Consider the following 18411-nt stretch of genomic DNA (forward strand, 5'->3'; position numbering starts at 1 on the left):
TTAATTAATATTATTGTTATTTTTGCCATACTGTTATCTGAAGCTTTAATTTGATAATGAATTATCCAGTATTTGGCTATCTCAGAGTAACCTAGATTCTTATCATATTCTCTGAGTTCTAATTCTTGATTATCCATTGATCTTTTCTATTTTACTGTGATGCCAGATATTTATATATTTAATTATTACTGCCGTACAGTATACCCCAAAATCTTGCAGAAAAAGTTAGTATTCCTTCTCTTGTTTTTCTTCATTTTTCCTTTTTATATTCTTGACAATCTAATTAGAAACACATAAGACTTTACAGACTCAAATGAAACAGTGAAAGACTAGTCTCAGACTGACAATTATAAGCCATGATATAGTAGGACATTATACATTAGTATAAACATAATAAAGATTTGGAGTCAAAGGACCTGGGTATGACTCTGAAACTTGCTAGCCATGAATTTTATCATCACTTAACTTTTCTGAGCCTCGGGTTTCTCATCTAAAGAACTTAGATAATAGACTTTATACTAAAGTTGTTGTAAAAAAAAAAATTATAAACCTGAAGTTCCACATACCTATATATCTGCATACAATAGATCTCAAGAACCTTTTCTTCTTTTCTTCCCCACCTCCAGGCAATTGGGGTCAAGTGACTTATCCAGGATCACATAGCTAGGAAGTGCTAAGTATCTGAGACCATATTTGAACTCGGGTCCTCCTGACTTCAAGACTGGTGCTCTATCCACAGTACCACCTAACTGCCCCAAGCCTTTTCTTCTATGAACATCAATTGTAGAAAGTCTGAGAAACAGGATGCAAAAACGACTGCTAATATTTTTGGTTTCTTGTTCTAATAAATCTCCACTCGTGGAAATAATTCTGGGGACTGTTTAGGAATTATGGAGAAGTTAGTTAGTGGAACAGAGTAAGAATCATACCAAAGGTGGGGAAGGGGTAACCTACCTCTAGAATGTTTTCCCCATCCACTAGGTGCAGGCACATTTTGGTTCTGATCCTAATTCTGATCGTTCCTAATTCTATCCCTTAATATCAGATGGCATTTGTCAATCACTTCCTCCATGTTCTAGCAAAAGTCTTTTTTTTTTTTCAACCAAGTCTAATAAAGCCCCTCAAGATATACTTCTGGAGAAGGTGTCGGCAAGATAGTATAATTAGGCATCCTTAGAACTGATGAATTATCTGATTGGAAAAATACTAATTAATGAATTGATGAAAAGCATAGAGAGTACCCCAAGTATCTTTAGTCCTATGCTATAAAGCATTCACCTCATAAACTTAGTGCATTCCCCCACAAAAATACATGTGTTAGTGAGAGTAGGCATAGAATACATTAGCAGAGAGGAATATAACCAATACTTATGGCTAAGGCTACTCATGCTTCTGGCCCTGCCAGCCCCCAATATCCTTTCTTTTCTCAGAGGTATTTTCATGATGTTTTCCCTAGGCATAGCAGTTTGATTTCCCTGAGTCTATTACTCCCCACAGCTCAATTCCTGACTGCCAGGACTAATCCTTCCTTAAACTCTATAGCTGATTTTCTTCTGTTACCAGAGGTGATATTTTTAAGGCTTTTTCCAGCTTCAGTCCTCTTTTTTCTGCTCTTTACTGGAGCAGAAATTCTCAATTAGGCAAGTACTAAGCTTAATAACTGCTTTCACACTCCTTAAAACATTATAAAACTGCTATTATTTCTCATTCTCTGATTCTTCTCCAAGCTAAACATGCTCAGATTCTTTAGTCAGTCTTTTGTATACTATGCTTTTAAGACCCTTCATTCTCCTCATCACTCTTCTCCTGACAGGCTCCAGATTGTGAATCCCTCATCAAAAATTTGGTACCCTGAACAAGATGTGATAATCCAATTATTGTGGAATGATAACTTCCCTTATTATGGATACCATATTTGTACTAAAATAGCCTAAGATTGCATTAGCAACTTACTTATATTGAATTTGCAATCAGTTAAAACCACTTGGTCTTTTTTCTCACATTACAGATATTTAACTATATGTTTTCTCATTCTGCAATTGTATAATAATTAATTTTTTATTCAACTATAGTATGTTTTGTGTTGATTTCTATTAATTGTAAATTTCTTAGTTTCAATCAACTATTCTAATCCCTTGAGGATTTTTGGTTATTTTTCTGTTTGGAAAAATACTAATTAATGAATTGATGAAAAGCATAGAGAGTACCCCAAGTATCTTTAGTCCTATGCTATAAAGCATTCACCTCATGCTATCCCTCTGATCCAATATCTTGGCAATTCCACCAAATATTGTGTCCTCTACAAATTGAATAAGGTTTTCATGTATGTCAATTGTAAAAATGTTGAACAACACAGTGTTATCTGCTGCTCTTGTGGTTTCCAGAATTGGAACCTGGAATTGTTATCTCTTCTTGTGAGCAGATGATGATGATACAAGGAGACGGAGAGGCAGTTGCAATGTCTGACCTCTCTTTTCTTTCCTCTGCCTCCAATTTATTTCATCCCCAGTCCACAAGCAACACCTGGGTCAGTAAAAGCTGCTTTGCAACTCCTACAAATGCTATGATCCACAGCTGTGGAGGATCTCAGAGAATTGACCTACCCCTTCACCTAGGCATGGGCCTTAACAACACAGGACTAAGAACAAATCCCTGGCATGCTCTACTGAAAATTTCCCTCAGTTTTGCATCAATTCATTAATCAATGCTCTTCCAATAATATCAATAATTAACCAGTTTCAAACCTGCTTAACTGTACTGTCTAGCTTACATCTTTCTTTATTCTCAGGGATATCTTGAGAGGCTTTATCAGACCTGGTTGAAAAACAGAACTTCTCTATCTACAAACCTATCAAAAAAGGAAATTAGTTTAATCTTTCTTGATGTTTTCTTTTATTTGTATTAACCTTACATTCTTTAAAAACATATTTCAGTGGTATTTTATTTTTCCAAATAGATGTAAAGATAGCTTCCAACATTCCTAAGACTTTGTGTTCCAGATTTTTTTCCCTCCCTTTTCTTCCCCTTTCCCCAAGACAGCAAGCAATCTGATATGGGTTAAATATGTGCAATTCTTTTAAACATATTTCCATATTTGTTCATGACTCTTTCTTAACAAACAGGCTGACTCACAAACTTATCCTTGATCATCATGTCATTTCAGAAACCATTTCTTTACTAGCATAGTTTAGAATTTTCCCAGGAATTTATGTCAAACTCACTATCCTATAGTTTGAACTATCTATCTCTTCTATTTCTTGAAAATCAGTGCAGAATGTCTGTGCCTCCAGTCCAGTGGCATCTGTCCCATTCACAGTTCCTTGAAGATCACTGTCAGCAATTTGGCAATCACATTTACAAGTCTTTTCAGTAGTTTATCTACTCCAGTAGTTCAGGCAAGGTGAATTGGACTCATTAACAAGAGATGAGTGATTGTCCCTGCTATTTGATGCCTCATTTATTTTAGATGCTGATTTCTTTTTAAAGGATTTTTGTTCTGTCTTTCTTTGCAGATCATTCAATTGGTAGAGGAAAAAAAACCAAATGGGAATTGAATAGTTCCACTTATTTTACACTATCTATTATCCTATCTATATCCCATAGATCTGTGTTTTTTCTTACTCTTCATATAGGTTTGTGAAAGCTATGTTTAGTTTTTATTAAAAGTCACAGCTGAAATTGCTTTATAAGTCAAGGTTTTAATTTGACTGTTAATTTCATTGGCCAGATCAAATATATACCAAGAAAATCCATGTTAGAGAGTAGAACAATCTTAAGAATATTATAGAATTGTTTTGTAAAGTAATGTGGAAGATGATAGTGAAATAAGAATGGGAAAACTCATTAATGGTATTATCCTCCCCCAAAAAAACCATTTGAGAGATTCACAATATCTACCAATTCATATGTCTTTCTTGTTTTAATCAAATCATTATTAGACTGATGTATTCTTGTATCCTTGGTGAAAAAATGAAGTGGGAAGATGCAAATTACTCTAGTGCAGTCTATATCTTTATAGTCATTCAACTGACTTTTAAAGTATATCTATTATGCATACATTAAGGTAATACAAAATTCCTTGATAAATATAATCACATTGGCATTGCTATTGAACAATCTTCTGATTGTAAATAAGGCATAAAACGAGGAGTTGTATGCTTGCCAAAGCTAATCACCATCATCATGGCTTATATAAAGACTAAATGGAAAGTGTTTCATATAGATGATGAGTTCATCTCAGGAGAAAATGTTCCTGTTTTGCAGGTAACATTATTTTGATTGTATCAAACCAAAAACATCACAGAATCTCCTCATTGAGATCCATGATTTTTCAAAAAATTGATTGCCATAAAAATTCATATAGAAAAAACTATTCACTATATTGTAATGCATCTGAATGATGAAAATTTGAGTTAGTTTACCAGTATACATATTTAGGACAAATACTATAGATGAACAATGACTTGGCGTTCATGATTTTATACAGTTATGAATTTTAGAATATCAAAATCTCCAAAAAAGCAAATTAATCAGTTGTCCAAATGGTAATGTAAATGTATATACTAGGCATGAATTTAAGCTACTTCAGCGATTTGAATAAGGCATCTCTGTATGAGTTTGGACAGTTTTAAAATGAAAAGAAGACATTTCTCATCTTTGTAGGCAAAGTTCCTCCAAATAAGTGATTGTGTGATAACAATAGTAGTAGAAAAGAGAAAGGAATAAATCCCATGAATAAGGCTAATGTGTTTAAATGAGATTTATTAGAGTATATTCTCTATACTAACTGGAAATGCAAGAGGAATACTGTGGTCCTCCAAACATGAATGCAGATTGGGATGGTATAAGGCAGTTCTTAAGATGATGGGCTCTCACTTTTCTCTTTCTACACAGGAAAATACTCATTTGTTTTGTGTTTATAGAAATGCTCCTTCCTTGATTCCATGATGGTGATTGGTAAGGAGCAAGGTATTATCTCTTATTTCCACTCTGTGGAGATTCCACAATGGTGATTGGTAAGGAGCAAGGTATTATCTCTTATTTCCACTCTGTAATGAGCAACACTATATAATCTTTGACTGTCATTATCAGTTGAGGAAGATGAAAACATGAAATTGGAATCTTTCCAATTTACTTGGAGATGGGAAAAAGGGGATTACAAATGGGATGTGGCAGATTTTATCTATGATCCTGGGTGGCATAAGGGCAAAGAAGGTAGGAAGGAGAGAAGGTGGATCAATGTAGCCTATTCCCATGCCTGAAAAAACATCTTAAAATGTTCATCTTGCCAATTGGCATTATAGCTTATTGGCTATGTGACAGTAATTTGCTTCTTATGGCACCTAATAGTTGTAAACAGCACCTGAAAAAATATATGCAAAATATCTGTAACTGCAAAGTACTCTGTAGAAGTAAACTATCATTATTGCTCTGATTAATATTATAATATTTGTGAGCCATGCACGGGCTACTATAGTTTCTGAAGAATTAAAATTATGGGTCTCCTAAAGGCTCGAAGAGAGTCATGGAGACCATTATCAGGCTGCAACAATTGCCAGTGAAAAATGCCATAGGAGAAATAATATCATCAGATGCAAGAACAAAAACAAAACACCTAATTATGCTGTCAGATAACCAATGGCTGGCTTTGTTGTTTCAATGTGATTGACATAATAATGTCAAGAGATATAGAGAAATCTAGGTGGCAGTGGATAGAGAGCTGAGCCTAGAGTCAGGAAACTAAGTTTAAAGGTAGCCTTAAATATTTAGTAGCTATGTGAGCTTGGGCAAGTTGGTTAACTTTTGTTTGCCTCATTTCCTCATCTGTAAAAGGCTTGTAACAATAGTCCTTACCTCCCAAGAGTGTTATGAGGATCATATAAGATAATGTTTGTAAAGTGCTTAGCAGAATGCTAAATTATCTTCAAGTATAGCAGAATGCTAATCACTTTACTTGGAACATAGTAAGCAGTATATAAATGTTAATTATGACTACTACTATTATTAGGAAGGTCCTCAACACATTAAGTGGACCTTCTTCCAAATATTTTTGGGAACACGTGAACAATAACTATTAAGGATGAGGAAGGCATGAGTGGGTCATGTTCTATATCTTTGGAGAGAGTCTCCCCATGCTGATGCCATTACATTCTCAAATGCTTTGAAGTATTATGTATTATTTTCATTATTATTACTATTATTATTATTATCCTGGTTATAGTATGCAAATCCAGGACTGGTCTTGATAGAGAGATAAAGGAAGATCTCAGTAACAAGAAAACCTGAGATTTATCACATTATGATGATTTTTGTGGTCACTATCATCAATTATTAACACCTGACATTCAATGACTCATGAGTAGTTGTATTGTGCAACTTCTCTTCATGATCTCATCTCTCTCATTCGGAACATGTAGTAAACAGTATATCTTTTTTTAAGTAGACACATTTTGGAAATTTTTGAAATCACAAAATTAATAAAATGTATCATTATTTCACTTTGTGAAATCTGATTGAAACCTTAAACTTAGCAAATAATATTACATTCAACAAATACATATTAAGCATCTTCTGTGTTCAAGAAGCTTGTACAACTCTTTTAAGAACGAGACCCTGTCTTCATAGAGCCTATCAGAGAAATCAAATACAAACCCTGATATTCAGTATCATTTAAAAGGTATTTTTTAAAGTTTTATATGAAGTATAGGTCATTACTAGCTGGGGATAAGTAAGGACTGAAGATCACAGAAGGCTTCAGGGCCATATTATCATTTGAATTGAGGATAATTTCATTTTACATCATTTCTTTCCATGTCCTCTCTATTCCAGAAAAAAAAAAACTAGTCTATTCTCTGTTTCCTAAATCTCTTTGCACATACTGTCCCCAGATCTTGAATGTGTTCCTTCTTCAGTTTCCCAATTTGATGATCTAGAAAGAAACTGGAAGACAAGAAAGAGTTGTTAGAGCCTCAAGATTTCATATGAGGATAAGTTGGAAGAACTAGGATTGTTTAGCATGGAAAAAGAAGACTTAGGGAAACTATGATAGTTATCTTCAAGTGTTTAATAAGCTGTCCATAGAAAGGGGTTAGACACGTCCTTCTGAGCTTCAGAAGGCAGATCCAAGAATAATGGATGGAAGTAGCAGTTATAAGGGAAAGGAAAGTAGTTGTTATAAGGGAAAATTTCTTAATAGATAGAGCTAGTCAGAAGTGCAGTGGAATAGAGTGCCATGTTTCTTTCCATAGAGATTTTTTAAACAAAGACTAGCTGATCTGTTTTGGGGGTGATGTAGAAGGAATTCTTGTTCAGATGATTAGAACAGATAGCCTCCCCTTCCAAATTTTAGCTTCTGTGATTCTGGGTTAAGTTTTAAAGGATGAATGGGAGGGAACTCAAGATTTCCCCAAAGTGGAATGACATGCAGTGTTATAGAATAGCTAAAGGCAACTAGGTGGCTCAATGGATAAATATCCGGCCTGAGTCAGAAAGATTCATCCTCCTGAGTCTAAACATGGACTTAAATACTATTTGTATGACCTGGGCAAGTCACTTAAACCTATTTGACTCTGTTTCCTCATCTTTAAAATGAGCTGGAGAAGTAAATGGCAACTTTTTGCCAAGGAACCTAAATGGGGTCACGACTGAAATGATTAAATAACAACAAAAAGCTAGTGAAATGTAATGGTGTGGGCAGAGCACATGAATCATGGTATGGAAGATCCTGGATTTTGGAAAGTGCTGCAGTGGGAGTGAACTGGCAGATAGTAACAAAAATCCCAAAAGGCATAATGACCACTGGTGTACTACTGTGTTGAGCATGCCACAGAGAGATGCTCCATCTTAACTACTTTCTCACCAAAAGTTTTACATTTCTTTTCTTTTAAAAATTATTTACAAGTTTTCAACATTTATTTTTATAAGTTTTGACTTTCATTTTTTTCTCCTTCCCTTTCCCCCAAAATAACAAGCAATCTAATATAGGTGCAATCATATTAAACATATTTTCACATTATACATGTGAAAGAAGAACCAGAACAGAAGGAAAAAAACCTGAGAAAACAAACAAAAAATGAAAAAAGCATATTTTGATCTGCATTCAAACTCCATAGTACTTTCTCTGATTGTAGATGCCATTTTCCATCATGAGTCCTTTGGAATTGTTCGAGATTAATGTATTGCTAAGAAGAGCAAACTCTATAAAAGTTGATCATCCACACAATGTTCCCTTTATTCTGCACAATGTTCCCCCAGTTCTGCTCACCTCATTCAGCATCAGTTCATGTCGTTTTTACAGGTTTTTCAGAAATCTGCCTGCTTATCATTTCTTATAGAACAATAAATAATATTCCATTGCCTTCATACACTGCAACTTGTTCAGCCATTCCCCATTTGATGAATAACCCCTCAATTTCCAATTCGTTTCCACTACAAAAAAGAACTGCTATAAATATTTTTGTACATGTGGGTCTTTTCCCCTTTTTTATATCATTAGGATAGACCCAACCGTGGTACTCCTGAATCAAAGGGCATGCACAGCTTTATTGCCCTTGGGCATAGTTATAAATTGCTCTTCAGAATGGTTAGATCAGTTCACAACTCCACAACAATACATTTGTGTTCCATTAAATTTATTTTTGTTGTTGCAGAGGAGTCAAAGGGTGTGCTTGGTGCTTTTAAATAAAAAGACTAGGGAAGTATAGAGTCGTGCTGAATTTGGACTCAGAGAATCTGAATTTAATTCTTGGTTTTATAATTTACCTGCTGTATAACTTTGGACAAGTCATTTAATCTTGCTGATTTTAAAATTCCTTTTCTGTAAAGTGGGGATATTAATATTTGTACTACCTAACTTTAGGGTGCTTTGTAAATAGTATTAGCATCATTTTATTGGAAACTTAGTTCTTTTTCATAGAAAATTGGAAAATAAAATTTAATTTACAGATATTCATTTTGTAGCTACATTTGTAAAAGCATGGATTTTTCTTAAAATGAAGATATGAGTAGTTTTCTCCTTAGGCCATGAGTCTTAGCTTGAAAGGAGTTTGATTTGATTTTTATCAGATCTGCTCCATAAAGTCTGCCATTACTCTAGCCCTTCTTTCTTTTTATAAGTTTAATTCATCTTTAAATCTTAGGTCAAGATAGGAGGCCTCCTGTCTTTCTTTTAAGCCTTAACTACCTTGACTCCTTTGGCTGAGATTTATCCCCATCCAAATTACTGGTCATGGCCCTGCCACTGTTCCTAGGTTCTCAAAATCTAATTCAGACTTTTTTTTTTCTCTTACTGACTACTGGACCTCTTCTCAAATAAAGATCCCAAGAATCTTTACTTGAGACTCTAAGACCCTATTCACAAGGAAATAAAACATGTAAATCCAGAAATAATTTACAAAAGCATAAATTATATGTAGATACAAGGGTAATCAAAAGTATACATTAAAAATTCCAGCCAGCCCAAACTTGCTAAATTTTTCTAACCTGGCGATTCTTTGAAGTCCACTTATTTTTCCAATTACATGTAAAAACAATTTTTAATGTTTGGTTTTTTTTTAAATTTTGAGTTCCAAATTCTCTCTTTCCCCTTATCCCTCCTTGAAGAGCTAAGCAATTTGATATAGGTTATAAATGTGCAGTTATTGAAAACATATTTTCCATATTAGTCATATTGTAAAAGAATGCACAGACAAAAACCAAACAAAACCCTAACCCAAGAAAAATAAAGTTTAAAAAAATATGTGCTTTGATCTTTTTTTAAAATTTCTTTGGGATATAGACATACTAGTGGCATCCAATAGTTTCCAATTGGGAAGCCCACTTTCTAAAGTGCTATTTTTTTAATGACATCTTGGAACTCAAAAGAATTATAAAATAATATGTTAAACTTTGATTTTATATTTAATTGATTTTTTAAAAGTTCTTTTAAAAATGGAATCCTTTTCTCTAGCACTTGCCCTTCCTTCTTCTTACCACCCTCTTTCCCTTTCTTTTCCTATCCCTGCTCCCACCCCACCCATACACCCAATCTATATTGAGGATTTTGCATATTCATTCATTATATAATCATAGTATACTTTTTAAATTAGAAAACTTCCTGTTTAATAATGGATTGGAAATGTGAAAATAATGCCTTTTCCTTAGCCCAAAGAGGCCAAGAGAAAAGACTTTATAAAATATATTAATGCACTTGTGAAAAGAAAAATTCAATCCAACATGCATTATATCCCATAGCAGATGGGATATATTGAAATATAAAGAAAGATACCTACAGAGGAAATACATCCTTTAGGTTACAGAATTCTATTTTGGCAGATGAGAGAAATAACTTGTAAAAATTTAGAGCAGGTCATGGACAAAACTGTTATGAAATTGGTAAATTTTGTCTTCATTCCTCCACCTCTTATATACACACATCACAATTGTGTCCTTTTCACTCGTTCTGCAGCTTACTTCTCCCCATAATATTTCTGCCATAATATCTCCCCAAAACCTTTCCTTTAATAAGGGAAATATCTAAATATCTAACCAGAATAGGGGATCGTGCCCTGGACTGTAGTCAGGAAGATCTGAATTCAAGGGGATCCCCTATGAAGAAATTAAAGTTATCAACAACCATATGAAAAAAGTATGCTGATTCACTGATAATAGAAATGCAAATTAAAACAACTCTACCTGAGAGTTGAGACTCTACCTCACACCTTTTGGCAAAAATGACCAAAAAAAAAAAAAAGAATTTTCTATAAGGCAGACACATTAAGACATTCTTGGTAGAATTGTGAAGTGATCCATTTCTTCTAGAAAGCAATTTGGAATCATATCCCAAACATCAATAAATTGTGCTTTCAAGCAACATCACCATTAGGCATATAATACCAAAGAGAACAAAGAAGAAATGGACCTAATATGACACATAGCAGCAATTTTTATTGTAACAAAGAACAGAAAAGTAAGGGGGTATCCATCAATGATAAAATAGCTAAATAAATTATGGCATATGAATGGAATGGAATATTATAATTCAATTTCATATAAATTGCAAATCATTTTGTGCCAAATTCAGCGGAGAGGCACATAGTAGATATAAGTGTACTACAACATAAAACCACTAAGAAATTCAAAGAAAATTGGAATAAAGAACATTGTCAAGGGTAGTCAAAAGATGAAGCACAGAGAGAAAAAGTGGGCAGCTTGAGTGTTCCATGGGCATCTTCATGATCTCAGAAGAAAGTGAGAAAGCTCAGAATATCAGATGGAAAGGTTTATGGGGAGACATGGATATCAGTGTCATAAGAATGGTTTGTAATCTGCTTCACTGTAGGGAACATTTAAATGAATGTTATTACAGATCCATTTGTGTGTCTTGTATTATTATTGCTATGATAATGTATTATATTATGTGCTTATATTAATATATTATATTAAGTATAACATGATATAACATAATGATAATATAAACATATATAATCACTGTGGCACTGTCACAAATAACATGTTCACCCTAAAAAAAAAATAAGACCTGGATTCAAATACCACTTCTGGTGCTGACTCATTTTATGACCATGGGCAAATCACCCCTTCTAAAACTTAATCAATACCCTAACATTTAATTACTTATGAGATCCAGATTTTTGATTCATTAATTCTTTTTAAACTCTATGTGAGAGATAGCTGACTTTTATCTAAATTTTCTTTCTTCTCCAGTACTTAGGAAGGAAATGAACCTTTTTCAAGCACTTACTATTTGTCACTTTTGGTAAAAGCTTACAGATATTATCTTATTTAATAATATTGGGAAGCAGGTGCTGTTATTATTCCCCCTTTTATAATTGAGGAAACTGAGGCAAACCGAGATTATTTACTTGCTCAGGGACCTACATGTAGTATGTGAGGCTAGATTTGAATTCAGTTCTTCCTTATTCCAAGCCCAATCCTTTACCCACTATACCATCTGGCTGTCTCTTTGTACAGTGTTTTATATTTGTTGTTTCTCCTTTGTTCTCAAAAACGACCATGACATCAGGGAGATAATGCCATGCCATGTAAATGAACATGTTTTTGCTGAATTGAATGGAGGCAAATCTTTTTAACTCATGATATCCCTAGTACCTGAAATCTACTGGGACCTGACATGGTGTTTTGCTTACTAACCAATAATCTGAAAGAGTTCATTGACTTAGTATACAGACTAGTCTCCCTACCATCGCTCCTTGCTTCTTCTGGTAAAATCAGGGCCCATGATCTATGCATACTTTAATGATTTTGTTTCTGTTGTACCTTACATACTATACAAAAAAAAAAAAAAAACACCCTGTTTGGGAACATTAAAAAAAGGCTTCAGAATCCTTGTATTTTATTCCAGACCTGCTTAGTCACTGTTCAAAAAGTCATAATTTTTCCTAGGCTTTGATTCCCCTTTTTATGAAATGGGTCTTTGTAGGGTAGAGTGAAAAGAATGTTAAAATGGGAGTCAGAAGACCTGAGCTCTAGGACTAACTCTGCCATGAACTCATTGGACAAATCACAAATGTGGCCCATTTCCTTCTATCAGATGAAGGATGTGGATTGAAGGGAGGTGGTTTGGTGTAGTGTAGGGCTCCTTAAACTTTTTCTATCTGTGACTCCTTTTCACCTGAGAAATTTTTATGAGGCCTCTCTAAAATCTAAGCAGAGGTGTTTCTTGCAGCATTTGTGTATGTGTCGTGCAAAGTGAGCATGTTGAGTGTTCAGTGCTAAGGTTGTAGTGAAGTCACAAGATACAACACAGGTGAGCAGAAATACCTTGGATTCGTTACATGTTTGATTTTGAATTATTTTTGGCCATGACATTCAGAAACCTTTTACAGTTGCTGAATTTTTGGGACCCCCTACCCACTTAATTACATTTCCACATGGATTCACAGCAAACAGTTTAAGAAACATTGGTGTGGTGGATGGAGTAGTCCTACAATTGGAATTAGGAAGACTAATCTTGTGTCTGATACTGATGCTTACTAATTTGGTGACCCCAGGTAAAGCATTTGACTATTCTGTTTCCTCAGTTGTATGGAACTAATGATATCTATCTATGTTGCCTGACTGACAGAGTTCTTTTCAGACTGGAATGGGATATTTATGTAAAAAAATTTTTTTGCAAATTTTAAACCCTTATATATCAGTCATTATTATTATAAATGGTCGTAAGGTCCTTTTCAATGCCCAAATCCCATAGACTTGCCATTTCACTTCCCACTCCCACCCCCAGAATCCTGTAAGAATTGTCTATTTTCAAAATGCTTTGCGATATCACAGAAACTGAAGAAATTGGGACATTCAACAAAGCTCCCAAGCTATGCATGCTGTCTTTCCATCTCCAGATCTAAAAACTGGGGATAAGAAGTTTACTCCAATCCAAATTAGTCCAAGTTTCTTCTAGTGAGATAACTAAGGAGGCATTTATAAAAATCCTGCTTGGTATTGATCTGAGTTCCTGAGCCCATCCTGGAACAAATCAAGGAAGCCTTATATTTGCTCTGGGATGGAGCCAAAGAAAATTCTGACTCAATAATGATGCACATGTCACCTTCCCAATGCTAACCAGGGTCCTGGAATGTGCTGACATATCTGGGTAAGCCAACCTAGAATTTCTGGGAGTGGGTAAAATTTTTGTTTTCAAAACTTTTACCATTTGATAATATTGTAAAGTCACTGAAGTCTGTCTGAATTGTCCCCAATCTATCCCACACCCTTACCTGTATCCTTTTCCCCTTTTTTTTCATTGGCCTTTTCTCCCCTAGGATCCAGGACTCTCACATTGCCATAAGTCATGCTTTTTAAAAAGGAAAGTTCTTTGGAAAGTTCACTAGGTTTAATTTCAAAACTCCTAATCTTGAGGCCTACCTGGACCTCTTATTCCAGACCATTGATTTCATAGGCAACTCTTGATTGATTGATTGATTTAATATTTTCCCCAGTTATATTAAAAAAAACAAAATAAAATTTTTACATTTGTTTTTAAATTTGTTGAGTTCTAGGTTTTCTCCCTTATCTCCACTCAATTAAGAAACCACCCATGTGATGGTATGCAAAATATTTCTGTAATAATCAAGTTGTGAAAGAAAATATAGATCTCCTACCCTAATGAAAATAAAAACTCTCAAGAAGAATTAAGTTAAAAAAGAGAAGGAGAATGCTTTAGTCTGTATTTAGACACAATCAGTTCCTTCTCTGGGTAGGGACAGTATTTTTCATCATAAGTCTTTCAGATTAGTCAGGCATCACTGTACTATGGAAAATAGCAAAGTCATTTACAGCTGATCATCCCAGAACATTGCTATTACTTTGTATACAGTACATTTCACTTTGTTTGAATTCATGGAGAACTTTCCAGAGTTTTTTTTTTAATTCTGAGAGCATCCTGCTCCTCATTTCCCATAAAATAATAATATTTCATTACATTGAGCCATTCACCAATTAATGGGCATCCCTTCAAGTTCCAATTTTTTTTCATAGGCAATTCTTAATAAGGAAAAACTCCACCCCACCAATGCAGATTGGCACTTGCTCTACAAGCTATAGTCTTAGTGATTTGTTCAAAAGTTGGGATAAGTCAGCGGTAAGAAATTCCTGTCAGAACTCCCTCATTTATAGCTAGCTCATTATAGCTAGTCTTCTGCACTATAGCTGGCTCTCTGATCTGCCACTTACTAAACTTTGTGAACTTGAGCAAATCTCAGGGCCTCAGGTTTTCTGATTCACTAATTAGCTCTAATTAGGGATAATAACTCTCTCTCACAGGGTTGATGTCAGACTCAAATGACACTGAACATTAAATTCAAGTTTATTACCATTATAAATTAACTTATATTGAAGTACCACAGGTCAACATGGTGCCCTTCCAAGGAATATTTGTACTTTAAAAGAGGATCTTAGAACTATGGAAAATGAATATAAATCAACACATGCTATGTTAATTTTTTTCTTCTATTTTTTTCTTCTCGTGTTTTTCCCTCTTGTTTTAATTTTTCTCTCCCAACATGATGCATAAAGAAATGTGTATTTTTAAAAATTTTAACATACATGTAGAACCAGAAAAAATAAAGAAAACAATAAAAAGAGAATCTCAGAAATGACAATGCTTATCCCCAAATGAATGGAGGAAATTGTAGTGTTGTCAGGGCAACAGAAAAAGTTGTTTGAGGGGCTGGGGTAGATCTTTTTTGTTATTGTTCAGTCACTTTAGCTGAGTTTAATACAATTCGTGGTGACCCTATTGTAGATTATCTTAGCAAAGATAGTAGAGTGGTTTGCCATTTTCTTCTCCATCTTTTATAGATGAGGAAACCGAGGCAAACAGGGCTAAATAATTTGCCCAGAGTCATATAGCCAGTAAGTATCTGAGGCTGGATTTGACTTCAGATCTTCCTGGTTGCAGGCCCATGTATTCTATCTATCCCACTGTTCTCCCTAGCTGCTCTTAAACAGACCTTCTTATTCCTCATGACATAAGTGCCTGTCTACTTACTTCCTTTGCAGATTACTTCCCCGAGGCATGCATATCCCGGATTCCAAAAAAGAATCTCACAGTGTTAGATCTGGAAGGAGATTTAGCTGTCAGTTAGTCTAAGCCCCTAATTTAGACACAGAGAAAATGCCCAAAGCCCCACCATTAGTTAATTGAAGGTCTCCTACTCCAATACAGGTCTTCTGACTCCCAGCCCAACATTCCCACACCTTCCCAGCTCTTCACTTCCCAAGACTGTCTCTGCCCTCTCAGACAGAGTAAGCTTTGTCCGTCTGCCTCACTGACACCTACCTTCCTAAAAGCTGAAATGTTCAGGATGAATAGGAAGAACTATATTCCAGGTGCTGTCCTTCCCCTCCCACTGTCCACCCCCTCCAACAGTCTGAACCACCTATCTATCTGTCCATCTAAGCCGAGTGTATGACTATACTGCATCTTCCCTAAGCACAATACCCTGCATTCTCTCCATTCCGTAAAGGGAGGGGAGTTGGGATTGAAAGCAAGAAAATAATCTATTCCTGAACCTCCCTAAATCCCCCTTCCCCCTCTCCAAATCTCCTACCCCCTCGCCCCTGTACTTTCTCCGTTGCTAGGGCCCCCGCATGTAACCTGGATACCAGGCTCAGCAAATAGCTAGCCGGCTCTTTGGGAATCCAGCATCACAGCCCAGAGCGCCCCCGCTCCAGCGCATTCTCCTTGCCGCCCACCATGGCAGGGCAGCGGCCCCATCCAGCTCTGCTAGGAGGGATCTGGGAGCAGCCCCACTAAAGGAGGGTAGGGGCAGCCAGAACTTAGAGGGAGCCTGGTGGAGCCGCATCTGGGACACGTGCATGCTCCTCTTGGCCGGCTGCCGAAAATGGCTTTGCAGAGAAGACTCAGGTCTCTGCTCCTGACGGCTACAGAATAGGTCTATTGTCTGGGGCTCCTTCTCCTCCTTCTTCGGGCCCCCTCCCCTCCTCCTTCCCCCTCCAGCCAGCCCCTCTCTCTGAACTCTCCTCTCCGGGAGCGGCCAAGCATCCGAATTTTCTTGTCTGGAAGCCGGAGCCCCCCTCCCTTCCCCCTCCACCCCCCCATTCTTCACCCAAGGCCAGCCATGGCGAAGGGCCCAGACTGCAGCCGGCCTCAGTGGAGCATCCTACACACCTTCCTTCGTTGCAACATGAACCCTGAGACTCAGCGAGTGGTGGTCTTTGTCATCCTGCTCTTCCTCATCATCATTAATGTCGTGCTGATGTTCCTGCTAGCTTTCCGCTGAGCACTGAGAGGGGCCGCAGAGCAGCCTCAGTAGCAGAGGCGCCCGTGGTGCCGGGGCCGGTGGCTGGTGCTGGTGGCTGGGGGTGAGCAGCACACAGGGCTTCCGGACCAGCAGGTCAGCTTCTCGTTGTCTGATTCTGGTTGCCTGTCTTCCCTGTCTGCCCCCTTCCCCTTCCTCTCCACCTCCCCATTCTTCTGTCCTATCAGGCCAGTGATCAAGGGGAGGGCACCCTGGTCTAATTTTGCTCTGGGCTCCTGGACACTGCCAGTGCCTTCTTCCTGGAAAGGGGCACATCAGCCCTCCAAACTGAACAAAGACCAAAGCCAGCTGTGGAAACTCCCCTTGTCCCCCCACAGTGGGCAGACTTGCCCCCCCCCAGGGTCTGCCTGTACTTTCAGAACCCTTTGGGTCCCCCTCTGTGACAGAGTGTATGCGGCTGTGCATGTGAGTGAGCTTGTGTCTCTGGTTTTAGGTGCAGCTGGACGTGACCCTCAAGCTGTGGTGGGGGACCGTGTATAATCATGTGGCCCCGGGAAAGATCATTTGCAGATCTCATAATACTGTTCTGTCTGTGCCTGTGTCTGTGCACACCTGCGTCTGTAAATTTGTGCCTGTGCGCATGTATGTGTGTATGTGTGTGTGTATGTGTGACGGTGTTTCTGTGTGAGGGGAGGATGGGGGATTGAGTGGGATGGAACCATGCGATTTCTGTGACTCTGGAGGTGTGACTGTGGAGGTGGGGACCATGCGTGGTAGGTGGGGGGCAATTAACAGCAGCTGCTTTCCTTCCAAGCCACACCTGTCTTTTGGTGAACTATCAATTACTGCTATTAACCAAGAGCTTCTTTGCTGAAGGTATCTTAAGCCACACTCTGCCCTCCACCAGCATCTTCCCTAGGCCAGGGCTCTAGAAATCATGATGAGGGCATGTCACTCTGCTGGGCCTGGGTTGCCTTCACTGCACTAACCGCACTCCTGCCTCGGTGGGTATTGTGGGAGTAGGGGTGTGGAGAAGCATGGTAAAACAGTGGCAAACAAACAGCTAACGGGAAGCCAAGACCTCATCATAGGTGCCCATTTGTGATGGGCCCGGTGTCAAGAGTTATGACAATTGTGTACTGGATTTAAAAGATCCTACTGGGGCCCGATAAAATGACTGAGGGACCCTTCAGGGCCCCTTCTGCAGGATCTCCATGTGAAGGGCTCTGGGTCCCCTTGACATTGGTACATGGTAGCTGTACATCCCCACCAGAAAAGCCTGTTGTCAAGTTCAAGGACAGAAATACCTGGACACTAAGACTTTCCTACCATCATATGTTCCTGCCCTGAACAACTTGATATACCACCCATAGGGCTGAGACCTTCTCCAAGGCAAATGATGGCAGCATCCTGAGCTGGACAGTGCCCATCCCCAGAAACCACCCCAGGGGTCATCGTGGGCATGTCTCTGTTATGTCATGGGCGTGGCGTGTGTCACTGAGATGCTGTGGACTCATCTTGTGTCTCTGTAATGTCAAGGATATGGAGCATGGCTTGGATGTTTGGGACATGGAATGTGTCTCCGTGACATCGTGGGTGTGGAACGTGACTTCATGGAAGTGAAGAATGTCCCCCGTGACATTGGGGCTATAAGATATTTCTCTGATGTCATGAACAT

The 18411-nt window shown here is 37.5% G+C and overlaps 1 protein-coding gene across 5 annotated transcripts in view; it reads left to right on the plus strand.

The window, feature by feature from the left end:
* Positions 1-18411, plus strand: part of ARHGEF4 (Rho guanine nucleotide exchange factor 4) — a 503177-nt gene that overhangs the window by 435697 nt on the left and 49069 nt on the right. Inside the window, exon 1 of one of the 5 annotated variants that reach the window (XM_074301694.1) lies at positions 16193-16868. The exons of the other annotated variants lie outside the window; for them this stretch is intronic. The gene's annotated coding sequence lies outside the window, so the exon portion shown is untranslated. Of the gene's footprint in view, positions 1-16192; positions 16869-18411 lie in introns of those variants that run through there. 5 annotated transcript variants of the gene reach the window in all.

This window comes from Sminthopsis crassicaudata, chromosome 3 (assembly GCF_048593235.1).
Source record: "Sminthopsis crassicaudata isolate SCR6 chromosome 3, ASM4859323v1, whole genome shotgun sequence".
Classification (NCBI taxonomy): Eukaryota; Metazoa; Chordata; class Mammalia; order Dasyuromorphia; family Dasyuridae; genus Sminthopsis; species Sminthopsis crassicaudata.